Source organism: Pseudophryne corroboree, chromosome 11 (genome assembly GCF_028390025.1).
Source record: "Pseudophryne corroboree isolate aPseCor3 chromosome 11, aPseCor3.hap2, whole genome shotgun sequence".
In the NCBI taxonomy this organism is placed as follows: Eukaryota; Metazoa; Chordata; class Amphibia; order Anura; family Myobatrachidae; genus Pseudophryne; species Pseudophryne corroboree.
Window position 1 is genome coordinate 137,618,661 of NC_086454.1, and position 12,309 is coordinate 137,630,969.

Genomic DNA, 12,309 nt, shown 5'->3' on the forward strand with positions numbered 1-12,309 from the left:
AATGTATTATTTATTTTTTGGTTTGGTTTTATTTGGTTGCCTCTATTTTTTAGATAAGTTGGTAGGTACCATAACAAAAATGGCGACCACCTTACTTCTGAGCACTAGGTCTGATCACGTGACACACCCGTGGGAGTATACATAATAGATAACTGAAAGAAGGAAGTAGGGAGGAAGCCTTTTGAGATCGGATCATGTCACTGAGATACACATTTACTTGGGGAATAGTAAGTTATACCCTGACGGGTCCGATCATGTGACCGGAACAGGCACAGTGAACATGGCCGCGGGAGGACTTCCAGAGGGCATAGATGCACCATTATTATTGGGGATATAGGGACAGAACCAATATTAGAGAACTATCGGGGAAGGAGTTAGGTGATGCACCGTAAACATAATACATTTCCGGTCTCCGATTATTTTAGTTTTCCAAGGATTTTCCATGGATTCGTGTATCATTTTTTAATATTACTAGGAGGTACTAATTGGAACTATGCATATTATTATTATGAAATGATTGTTATAAAGGTTTTTTAATTGTTTTATATTAATTTGTAAATGAGAGTGGCTCCTCTCAGTAATTAAGGGAGACTACCTGAGAGGTACAAATATCTGGGAAAGGAGGCACTTGTACACGTGCCTTGACAAAGATCAGAGTTACTGATTAAAACGCGTTGGCTGACTAGAGGGACAGAATGGCGACCAGACGAGGAGAAGACGGGGTACCCATTCTTGGAGCTAATACCTTCCCCGAGGCTCTTTTTGGAACATCAATCGGTTCCTTTTATGTGTACCTTAAACTCCGTAAATCTGGTAGGAAGCCACCCTCCTAAGTGTTCATGTGGATGTAACACCTGTGAGTTATTTTATATATCATTGCACGGATATTTATTACTATGAAATTTTTTATTAAAATTATTGTTTTTACGAAAAAGGGATAAATTTGCATTTTTTTGGATATTTGGATTTACTGTTTATACCCACAGGTTTGTCTGATTTTCCTACTAGTGGGAAGCGGCATATATGCCTAATAAAGCTTTGAAGTGAAAATAAGATTTTACTTACCGATAAATCTATTTCTCGTAGTCCGTAGTGGATGCTGGGACTCCGTAAGGACCATGGGGAATAGCGGCTCCGCAGGAGACAGGGCACAAGAATAAAAGCTTTAGGATCAGGTGGTGTGCACTGGCTCCTCCCCCTATGACCCTCCTCCAAGCCTCAGTTAGGATACTGTGCCCGGACGAGCGTACATAATCAGGAAGGATATTGAATCCCGGGTAAGACTCATACCAGCCACACCAATCACACCGTACAACTTGTGATCTGAACCCAGTTAACAGTATGATAACAACGAAGGAGCCTCTGAAAAGATGGCTCACAACAACAATAACCCGATTTAGTTAACAATAACTATGTACAAGTATTGCAGACAATCCGCACTTGGGATGGGCGCCCAGCATCCACTACGGACTACGAGAAATAGATTTATCGGTAAGTAAAATCTTATTTTCTCTGACGTCCTAGTGGATGCTGGGACTCCGTAAGGACCATGGGGATTATACCAAAGCTCCCAAACGGGCGGGAGAGTGCGGATGACTCTGCAGCACCGAATGAGAGAACTCCAGGTCCTCCTCAGCCAGGGTATCAAATTTGTAGAATTTAGCAAACGTGTTTGCCCCTGACCAAGTAGCTGCTCGGCAAAGTTGTAAAGCCGAGACCCCTCGGGCAGCCGCCCAAGATGAGCCCACTTTCCTTGTGGAATGGGCTTTTACAGATTTTGGCTGTGGCAGGCCTGCCACAGAATGTGCAAGCTGAATTGTACTACAAATCCAACGAGCAATAGTCTGCTTAGAAGCAGGAGCACCCAGCTTGTTGGGTGCATACAGGATAAACAGCGAGTCAGACTTTCTGACTCCAGCCGTCCTGGAAACATATATTTTCAGGGCCCTGACAACGTCAAGTAACTTGGAGTCCTCCAAGTCCCTAGTAGCCGCAGGCACCACAATAGGTTGGTTCATGTGAAAAGCAGAAACCACCTTAGGGAGAAATTGAAGACGAGTCCTCAATTCTGCCCTGTCAGAATGAAAAATTAAGTAAGGGCTTTTATATGATAAAGCCGCCAATTCTGACACACGCCTGGCTGAAGCCAGGGCTAACAGCAACGTCACCTTCCATGTGAGATATTTTAAGTCCACAGTGGTGAGTGGTTCAAACCAATGTGACTTAAGGAACCTCAAAACAACATTGAGATCCCAAGGTGCCACTGGAGGCACAAAAGGAGGTTGTATATGCAGTACCCCTTTTACAAATGTCTGAACTTCAGGTACTGAAGCCAGTTCTTTCTGGAAGAAAATCGACAGGGCCGAAATTTGAACCTTAATGGACCCTAATTTTAGGCCCATAGACAGTCCTGTTTGCAGGAAATGGAGGAAACGACCCAGTTGAAATTCCTCTGTAGGGGCCTTCTTGGCCTCACACCACGCAACATATTTTCGCCAAATGCGGTGATAATGTTTTGCGGTTACATCCTTCCTGGCTTTGACCAGGGTAGGGATGACTTCATCTGGAATGCCTTTTTCCTTCAGGATCCGGCGTTCAACCGCCATGCCGTCAAACGCAGCCGCGGTAAGTCTTGGAACAGACAAGGCCTCTGCTGGAGCAGGTCCTTTCTTAGAGGTAGAGGCCACGGGTCTTCCGTGAGCATCTCTTGAAGTTCCGGGTACCAAGTCCTTCTTGGCCAATCCGGAACCACGAGTATCGTTCTTACTCCTCTCCTTCTTATGATTCTCAGTACTTTTGGTATGAGAGGCAGAGGAGGGAACACATACACTGACTGGTACACCCACGGTGTCACCAGAGCGTCCACCGCTATTGCCTGAGGGTCCCTTGACCTGGCGCAATATCTGTCTAGTTTTTTGTTTAGACGTGACGCCATCATGTCCACCTTTGGTTTTTCCCAACGGTTTACAATCAGGTGGAAGACTTCTGGGTGAAGTCCCCACTCTCCCGGGTGAAGGTCGTATCTGCTGAGGAAGTCTGCTTCCCAGTTGTCCACTCCCGGAATGAACACTGCTGACAGAGCTATCACATGATTTTCCGCCCAGCGAAGAATCCTTGCAGCTTCTGAAGAGATGTTTCCATGCTTGACCACAAGCCCTGGAAATTTTTTCCCTGTGTGACTGCCCCCCAGCCTCTCAGGCTGGCGTCCGTGGTCACCAGGACCCAATCCTGAATGCCAAATCTGCGGCCCTCTAGTAGATGAGCACTCTGCAGCCACCACAGAAGAGACACCCTTGTCCTTGTCGACAGGGTTATCCGCTGATGCATCTGAAGATGCGATCCGGACCATTTGTCCAGTAGATCCCACTGAAACGTTCTTGCATGGAATCTTCCGAATGGAATTGCTTCGTAAGAAGCCACCATTTTTCCCAGGACCCTCGTGCACTGATGCACTGACACCTGGCCTGGTTTTAGGAGGTTCCTGACTAGCTCGGATAACTCCCTGGCCTTCTCCTCCGGGAGAAACACCTTTTTCTGGACTGTGTCCAGAATCATTCCTAGGAACAGTAGACGTGTCGTTGGAATCAGCTGCGATTTTGGAATATTTAGGATCCACCCGTGCTGACGTAACACTACCTGAGATAGTGCTACTCCGACTTCTAACTGTTCCCTGGACCTTGCCCTTATCAGGAGATCGTCCAAGTAAGGGATAATTAAGACGCCTTTTCTTCGAAGAAGAATCATCATTTCGGCCATTACCTTGGTAAAGACCCGAGGTGCCGTGGACAACCCAAACGGCAGCGTCTGAAAACTGATAATGACAGTTTTGTACTACAAACCTTAGGTACCCTTGGTGAGACGGGTAGATTGGGACGTGGAGATAAGCATCCTTGATGTCCAGAGACACCATATAGTCCCCTTCTTCCAGGTTTGCTATCACCGCTCTGAGTGATTCCATCTTGAATTTGAACCTCTTTATGTAAGTGTTCAGGGATTTCAGATTTAAAATTGGTCTCACCGAGCCGTCCGGCTTCGGTACCACAAACAGCGTGGAATAATACCCCTTTCCCTGTTGTAGGAGGGGTACCTTGATTATCACCTGCTGGGAATACAGCTTGTGAATGGCTTCCAAAACTGCCTCCCTGTCGGAGGGAGACTTTGGTAGAGCAGACTTCAGGAACCGGCGAGGGGGAAACGCCTCGAATTCCAGTTTGTACCCCTGCGATACCACCTGTAGAATCCAGGGGTCCACTTGCGAGTGAGCCCACTGCGCGTTGAAATTCTTGAGACGGGCCCCCACCATGTCTGAGTCTGCTTGTAAAGCCCCAGCGTCATGCTGAAGACTTGGCAGAAGCAGGGGAGGGCTTCTGCTCCTGGGAAGCGGCTGCATGGTGCAGTCTTTTTCCCCTTCCTCTGCCCCGGGGCAGGAAGGAATGGCCTTTAGCTCGCTTGTACTTATGGGAACGAAAGGACTGAGTTTGAAAAGACGGTGTCTTTTTCTGCTGATGTGAAGTGACCTGGGGTAAAAAGGTGGATTTTCCAGCCGTTGCCGTGGCCACCAGGTCCGATAGACCAGCCCCAAATAACTCCTCCCCTTTATACGGCAATACTTCCATATGTCGTTTGGAATCCGCATCGCCTGACCACTGTCGCGTCCATAACGCTCTTCTGGCAGAAATGGACATAGCACTTACTCTTGATGCCAGGGTGCAAATATCCCTCTGTGCATCACGCATATATAGTAATGCATCCTTCAAATGCTCTATAGTTAACAGTATATTGTCCCTATCCAGGGTATCAATATTTTCAGTCAGGGAATCCGACCACGCGACGCCAGCACTGCACATCCAGGCTGAAGCGATTGCTGGTCGCAGTATAACACCAGTATGTGTGTATATACTTTTAAGAATATTTTCCAGCCTTCTATCTGCTGGTTCTTTGAGGGTGGCCGTATCAGGAGACGGTAACGCTACTTGTTTAGATAAACGTGTGAGCGCCTTATCTACCCTAGGGGGTGTTTCCCAACGTGTCCTAACCTCTAACGGGAAAGGATATAGTGCCAATAATTTTTTAGAAATTAGCAGTTTTTTGTCGGGGGAAACCCACGCTTTATCACACACCTCATTTAACTCATCTGACTCAGGGAAAACTATTGGTAGTTTTTTCACACCCCACATAATACCCTTCTTTGTGGTACTTGTAGTGTCAGAAATGTTCAATGCTTCTTTCATTGCCGTGATCATGTAACGTGTGGCCCTACTGGACATTACGTTTGTCTCCTCACCGTCGACACTAGACTCAGTATCTGTGTCTGGGTCTGTGTCGACCCACTGAGGTAACGGGCGTTTTAGGGCCCCTGACGGTGTCTGAGACGCCTGGACAGGCACTAATTGATTTGCCGGCTGTCTCATGTCATCAACCGTTCTTTGCAAAGTGCTGACATTATCACTTAATTCTTTAAATACGATCATCCAGTCAGGTGTCGACTCCCTAGGAGGTGACATCACTAACCCAGGCAATTGCTCCGCCTCCACATCATTTTCCTCCTCATACATGTCGACACACACGTACCGACACACAGCACACAAACCGGGAATGCTCTGATAGAGGACAGGACCCCACGAGCCCTTTGGAGAGACAGAGGGAGAGTCTGCCAGCACACACCAAGCGCTATATATATATACAGGGATAACCTTATATAAGTGTTATTCCCTTATAGCTGCTGTTTATATAGTTTTTAGCTGCCAATAGTGCCCCCCCTTCTCTTTTTTACCCTGATTCAGTAGCAAGTCTGCAGGGGAGAGTCAGGGAGCCGTCCTTCCAGCGGAGCTGTGAGGGAAAATGGCGCTTGTGTGCGGAGGAGATAGGCTCCGCCCCTTCACGACGTCCTTATCTCCCGCTTTTTCTGTAAAAAATGGCAGGGGTTAAAATACATCCATATAGCCCAAGAGCTATATGTGATGTATTCTTTAGCCAACCTAAGGTATTATCTGTTATATTGCGTCTCAGGGCGCTCCCCCCCAGCGCCCTGCACCCTCAGTGACCGGAGTGTGAAGTGTGCTGAGAGCAATGGCGCACAGCTGCGGTGCTGTGCGCTACCTTAGTCTGAAGACAGGATCGTCTTCTGCCGCCGATTTCACCGGACCTCTTCGCTCTTCTGGCTCTGTAAGGGGGCCGGCGGCGCGGCTCCGGGACCCATCCAGGCTGAACCTGTGATCGTCCCTCTGGAGCTAATGTCCAGTAGCCTAAGAAACCCGATCCACTCTGCACGCAGGTGAGTCCGTTTCTTCTCCCCTTAGTCCCACGATGCAGTGAGCCTGTTGCCAGCAGGACTCACTGAAAATAAAAAACCTAAAATATACTTTTATTCTAAGCAGCTCAGGAGAGCCACCTAGCCTGCACCCTTCTCGTTCGGGCACAAAAATCTAACTGAGGCTTGGAGGAGGGTCATAGGGGGAGGAGCCAGTGCACACCACCTGATCCTAAAGCTTTTATTCTTGTGCCCTGTCTCCTGCGGAGCCGCTATTCCCCATGGTCCTTACGGAGTCCCAGCATCCACTAGGACGTCAGAGAAACTGCTTTTACGTTTATTAGTGGAATATATGCTGGCAAAAACATATAAGTGATATTGCGTGTGAATATGCTGCACTAGATTGTTTTTCTGTGTGTTTCATATGTCTTACTGCCTGGACAATATCTTTCAAAATACTTGAGAAGAACCAAGCAGATTGAGAAAGTCCAAACCACTCAGAAGTTAAGTGAAAATATATGTTGTGATATTGGCTCATTAGGAGGCGCAGAGAAAGAGCCACCCCATTTTTTTTCTATATTAGTTAGCAGAGAGGAGCTGTCATGTATAATTTAGTACAGTTTTAAAGCAACAATTAATAGCATATAGGAATTTATACCCTATGTTAAGTGCACCTGTTCATTAATGCAAATATCTAATAAGCCAATCATGTGACAACAACTCGATGAATGAAAGCGTGAAGGTATGGGCAAGAGGTTCAGTTATTGTTCAGACCAGAAACCAGAATGGTGTAAAAAAAAAATAATAAGATTTTACTCACCGGTAAATCTATTTCTCGTAGTCCGTAGTGGATGCTGGGGACTCCGTAAGGACCATGGGGAATAGACGGGCACCGCAGGAGACAGGGCACTCTAAGAAAGAATTAGGACTACTGGTGTGCACTGGCTCCTCCCTCTATGTCCCTCCTCCAGACCTCAGTTAAGGAAACTGTGCCCGGAAGAGCTGACAGTACAAGGAAAGGATTTTGGAATCCAGGGTAAGACTCATACCAGCCACACCGTATAACTTGTGATAACTTACCCAGTTAACAGTATGAACAACAACAGAGCATCAGACAACCTGATGCAAACATAACATAACCCTTAGTTAAGCAATAACTATATACAAGTATAGCAGAAGAAGTCCGCACTTGGGACGGGCGCCCAGCATCCACTACGGACTACGAGAAATAGATTTACCGGTGAGTAAAATATTATTTTCTCTAACGTCCTAGTGGATGCTGGGGACTCCGTAAAGACCATGGGGATTATACCAAAGCTCCCAAACGGGCGGGAGAGTGCGGATGACTCTGCAGCACCGAATGAGCAAACACAAGGTCCTCCTCAGCCAGGGTATCAAATTTGTAGAATTTTGCAAACGTGTTTGAACCCGACCAAGTAGCTGCTCGGCAAAGCTGTAATGCCGAGACCCCTCAAGCAGCCGCCCAAGAAGAGCCCACCTTCCTTGTGGAATGGGCTTTTACAGATTTTGGATGCGGCAATCCAGCCGCAGAATGAGCCTGCTGAATCGTGTTACAGATCCAGAGAGCAATAGTTTGCTTTGAAGCAGGAGCACCCAGCTTGTTGGATGCATACAGGATAAACAGCGAGTCAGTTTCCTGACTCCAGCCGTTCTGGCTACATAAATCTTCAAAGCCCTGACTACATCTAGTAACTTGGAATCCTCCAAGTCACGAGTAGCCGCAGGCACCACAATAGGTTGGTTCAAATGAAAAGATGACACTACCTTCGGCAGAAATTGCGGACGAGTCCGTAATTCTGCCCTGTCCATATGGAAAACCAGATAGGGGCTTTTACATGACAAAGCCGCCAATTCTGACACACACCTAGCCGAAGCTAAGGCTAAGGCCAATAGCATGACCACTTTCCACGTGAGATACTTTAACTCCACGGTCTTAAGTGGCTCAAACCAGTGAGATTTCAGGAAACTCAACACCACGTTAAGATCCCAAGGTGCCACTGGTGGCACAAAATGGGGCTGAATATGCAGCACGTCTGAACCTCAGGAAGAGAAGCCAGTTCCTTTTGAAAGAAAATGGATAGGGCCGAAATCTGGACCTTTATGGACCCTAATTTTAAGCCCATAGTCACTCCCGACTGTAGGAAGTGAAGGAACCGGCCCAGCTGGAATTCCTCTGTAGGGGCCTTCCTGGCCTCACACCAAGCAACATATTTTCGCCATATACGGTGATAATGTTTTGCTGTCACGTCCTTCCTAGCCTTTATCAGCGTAGGAATAACTTCATCCGGAATGCCTTTTTCCGCTAGGATCCGGCGTTAAACCGCCATGCCGTCAAACGCAGCCGCGGTAAGTCTTGGAACAGGCAGGGCCCCTGTTGCAACATATCCTGTCTGAACAATGAGTATTGTTCTCACTCCTTTTTTTCTTACGATTCTCAGCACCTTGGGTATGAGAGGAAGAGGAGGAAAGACATAGACCGTCTGGAACACCCACGGTGTTACTAGTGCATCCACAGCTATCACCTGAGGGTCTCTTGACCTGGCGCAATACATTTGTAGCTTTTTGTTGAGACGGGATGCCATCATGTCCACTTGTGGCAGTTCCCATCGATTTGTAATCTGTGTGAAGACTTCTTGATGAAGTCCCCACTCTCCCGGGTGGAGGTCGTGCCTGCTGAGGAAGTCTGCTTCCCAGTTGTCCACTCCCGGAATGAACACTGCTGACAGTGCTTGCACGTGATTCTCCGCCCAACGAAGACTTCTGGTGGCTTCCGCCATCGCTACCCTGCTTCTTGTGCCGCCCTGGCGGTTTACATGAGCCACTGCGGTGATGTTGTCTGACTGAATCAGCACCGGTTGGTTGCGAAGCAGAGGCTCCGCTTGACTCAGGGCGTTGTATATGGCCCTTAGTTCCAGGATATTGATGTGCAGACAAGCCTCCTGACTTGACCACAGCCCTTGGAAGTTTCTTCCCTAAGAGACTACCCCCCACCCTCGGAGGCTTGCATCCGTGGTCACCAGGACCCAGTCCTGTATGCCGTACCTGCGGCCCTCGAGAAGGTGAGCACTCTGCAGCCACCACAGAAGAGACACCCTGGCCCTGGGGGATAGGGTGATCAGCAGATGCATCTGAAGATGCGATCCGGACCACTTGTCCAACAGATCCCACTGAAAATTTCTCGCATGGAACCTGCCGAAGGGAATGGCTTCGTATGACGCCACCATCTTACCCAGGACTCGCGTGCATTGATGCACCGACACCTGTTTTGGTTTTAAGAGGTCTCTGACCAGAGTCACGAGCTCCTGGGCCTTCTCCTCCGGGAGAAACACCTTCTTCTGGTCTGTGTCCAGAATCATGCCCAGGAAGGGCAGACGCGTCGTAGGAATCAGCTGCGACTTTGGAATATTCAGAATCCAGCCGTGCTGTTGCAACACTTCCTGAGAGTGTGCTACGCTGATCAGCAACTGCTCTCTGGACCTCGCATTTATGAGGAGATCGTCCAAGTATGGGATAATTGTGACTTCTTGCTTTCGTAGGAGCACCATCATTTCCGCCATTACCTTGGTAAATATTCTCGGTGCCGTGAACAGACCAAACAGCAACGTCTGGAATTGGTAATGACAGTCCTGTACCACAAATATGAGGTACTCCTGATGAGGTGGATAAATGGGGACATGCAGGTAAGCATCCTTTATGTCCAGAGACACCATAAAATCCCCCTCTTCCAGGCTCGCAATAACCGCCCTGAGCGATTCCATCTTGAACTTGAACCTTTTCAGGTAAATGCTCAGGGATTTTAAACTCAATATGGGTCTGACCGAACCGTCCGGTTTCGGAACCACAAACATTGTGGAATAGTAACCCCTTCCCTGTTGAGGAAGGGGAACCTGTACCACCACCTGCTGGAGATATAATTTGTGAATTGCCGCTAACGCTACTTCCCTTTCTATGGGGGAAGCTGGCAGGGCCGATTTGAGGTAACGGTGAGGGGGCATCACTTCAAATTCCAGCTTGTATCCCTGAGACACAATCTGTATAGCCCAGGGATCCACCTGTGAGCGAACCCACTGGTGGCTGAAACTTCGGAGACGCGCCCCCACCACTCCTGGCTCCACCTGTGGAGCCCCAGCGTCATGCGGTGGATTTAGTGGAAGCCGGGGAGGACTTCTGTTCCTGGGAACTAGCTGTATTGTGCAGCTTCTTTCCTCTACCCCTGCCTCTGGCAAGAAAGGACGCACCCTCTGACTTTCTTGCCTCTTTGAGATCGAAAGGACTGCATTTGGTAATACGGTGCTTTCTTAGGCTGTGAGGGAATGTATGGCAAAAAATTTGACTTCCCAGCCGTAGCTGTGGAAACTAGGTCCGAGAGACCATCCCCAAACAATTCCTCACCCATATAAGGTAAAACCTCCATGTGCTTTTTTGAGTCGGCATCACCTGTCCATTGCCGAGTCCACAGGACCCTTCTGGCAGAAATTGACATTGCATTTATTCTAGAGCCCAGTAGGCAAATGTCTCTCTGGGCATCCCTCATATATAGGACAGCGTCTTTTATATGCCCCAGGGTCAGTAATATAGTATCCTTGTCCAAGGTATCAAGTTCCTCAGACAGAGTATCTGTCCATGCTGCTACAGCACTACACATACAGGCCGACGCAATTGCCGGCCTCAGTATGGTACCGGAATGTGTATAAACGGACTTCAGGATACCTTCCTGCTTCCTATCCGCAGGATCCTTTAGGGAGGCCGTATCCTGTGACGGCAGGGCCACCTTCTTAGATAAGAGTGTCAAAGCTTTGTCTACCCTAGGGGAGGATTCCCAGCGTAACCTGTCCGTTGGCGGGAAAGGATACGCCATAAGTAATCGTTTGGAAATCTGCACTTTCCTATCAGGAGAATCCCAAGCTTTTTCACATAACTCATTTAACTCATGTGAAGGGGGAAAAGTCACTTCTTGCCTTTTTTCCCCAAACATATAAACCCTCTGGTCAGGGACAGGGTTTACCTCTGAAATGTGCAATACATCCTTCATTGCTATAATCATGTAGCGCATGGGTCTTCATCCTGTGGCCCTCCAGCTGCTGTGAAACTACACATCCCAGCATGCCCTGCCACAGTTTTGCTATTAAGGTATGCTAAAACTGAGGCAGGGCATGCTGGGATGTGTAGTTCCACGGCAGCTGGAGGGTCGCAGGTTGAAGACCCATGACGTAGCGGATGGCTTTAGCCATTTTAGGCTGCAACTTTGCATCATCGCCATCGACACTGGAGTCAGAATCCGTGTCGATATCTGTGTCAACAATCTGGGATAGTGGGCGCTTCTGAGACCCTGACGGCCTCTGCGCTGTAGGATCAGGCATGGGTTGAGACCCTGACTGTCCCAAGGCTTCAGCTTTATCCAACCTTTTATGCAAGGAGTTTACATTATCATTTAACACCTTCCACATATCCATCCAATCAGGTGTCGGCGGAGACACCACATTCATCTGCACCTGCTCTGCTTCCACATAGCCTTCCTCGTCAAACATGTCGACACACACGTACCGACACACCACACACACAGGGGATGCTCTATTTGAGGACAGAACCCCCACAAGGCCTTTTGGAGAGACAGAGAGAGAGTATGCCAGCACACACCCCAGCGCTATATAACCCAGGAATTACACAGTAACTTAGTGTTTACCCAGTAGCTGCTGTATTACTGATTTTTGAGCTAAATTTATGTGCCCCCCCTCTCTTTTTACCCTCTTTCTACCGTGATTCTGCAGGGGAGAGCCTGGGGAGCTTCCTCTCAGCGGAGCTGTGAAGAGAAAATGGCGCTGGTGAGTGCTGAGGAAGAAGCCCCGCCCCCTCAGCGGCGGGCTTCTGTCCCGCGATCTTGTGTAAAATAATGGCGGGGGCTCATGCATATATACAGTGGCCAGCTGTATATATGCTCTATTATGCCAGGAGGTACTCAATTGCTGCCCAGGGCGCCCCCCCCCCCCCCCTGCGCCCTGCACCCTACAGTGACCGGAGTGTGCGGGTTTAATGTGGGA

General features: G+C 48.5%; 1 protein-coding gene across 2 annotated transcripts in view; it reads right to left on the reverse strand.

The window, feature by feature from the left end:
* TM7SF2 (transmembrane 7 superfamily member 2) overlaps positions 1 to 12,309 on the reverse strand; it is a 122,065-nt gene that overhangs the window by 10,347 nt on the left and 99,409 nt on the right. The window lies entirely within an intron of this gene.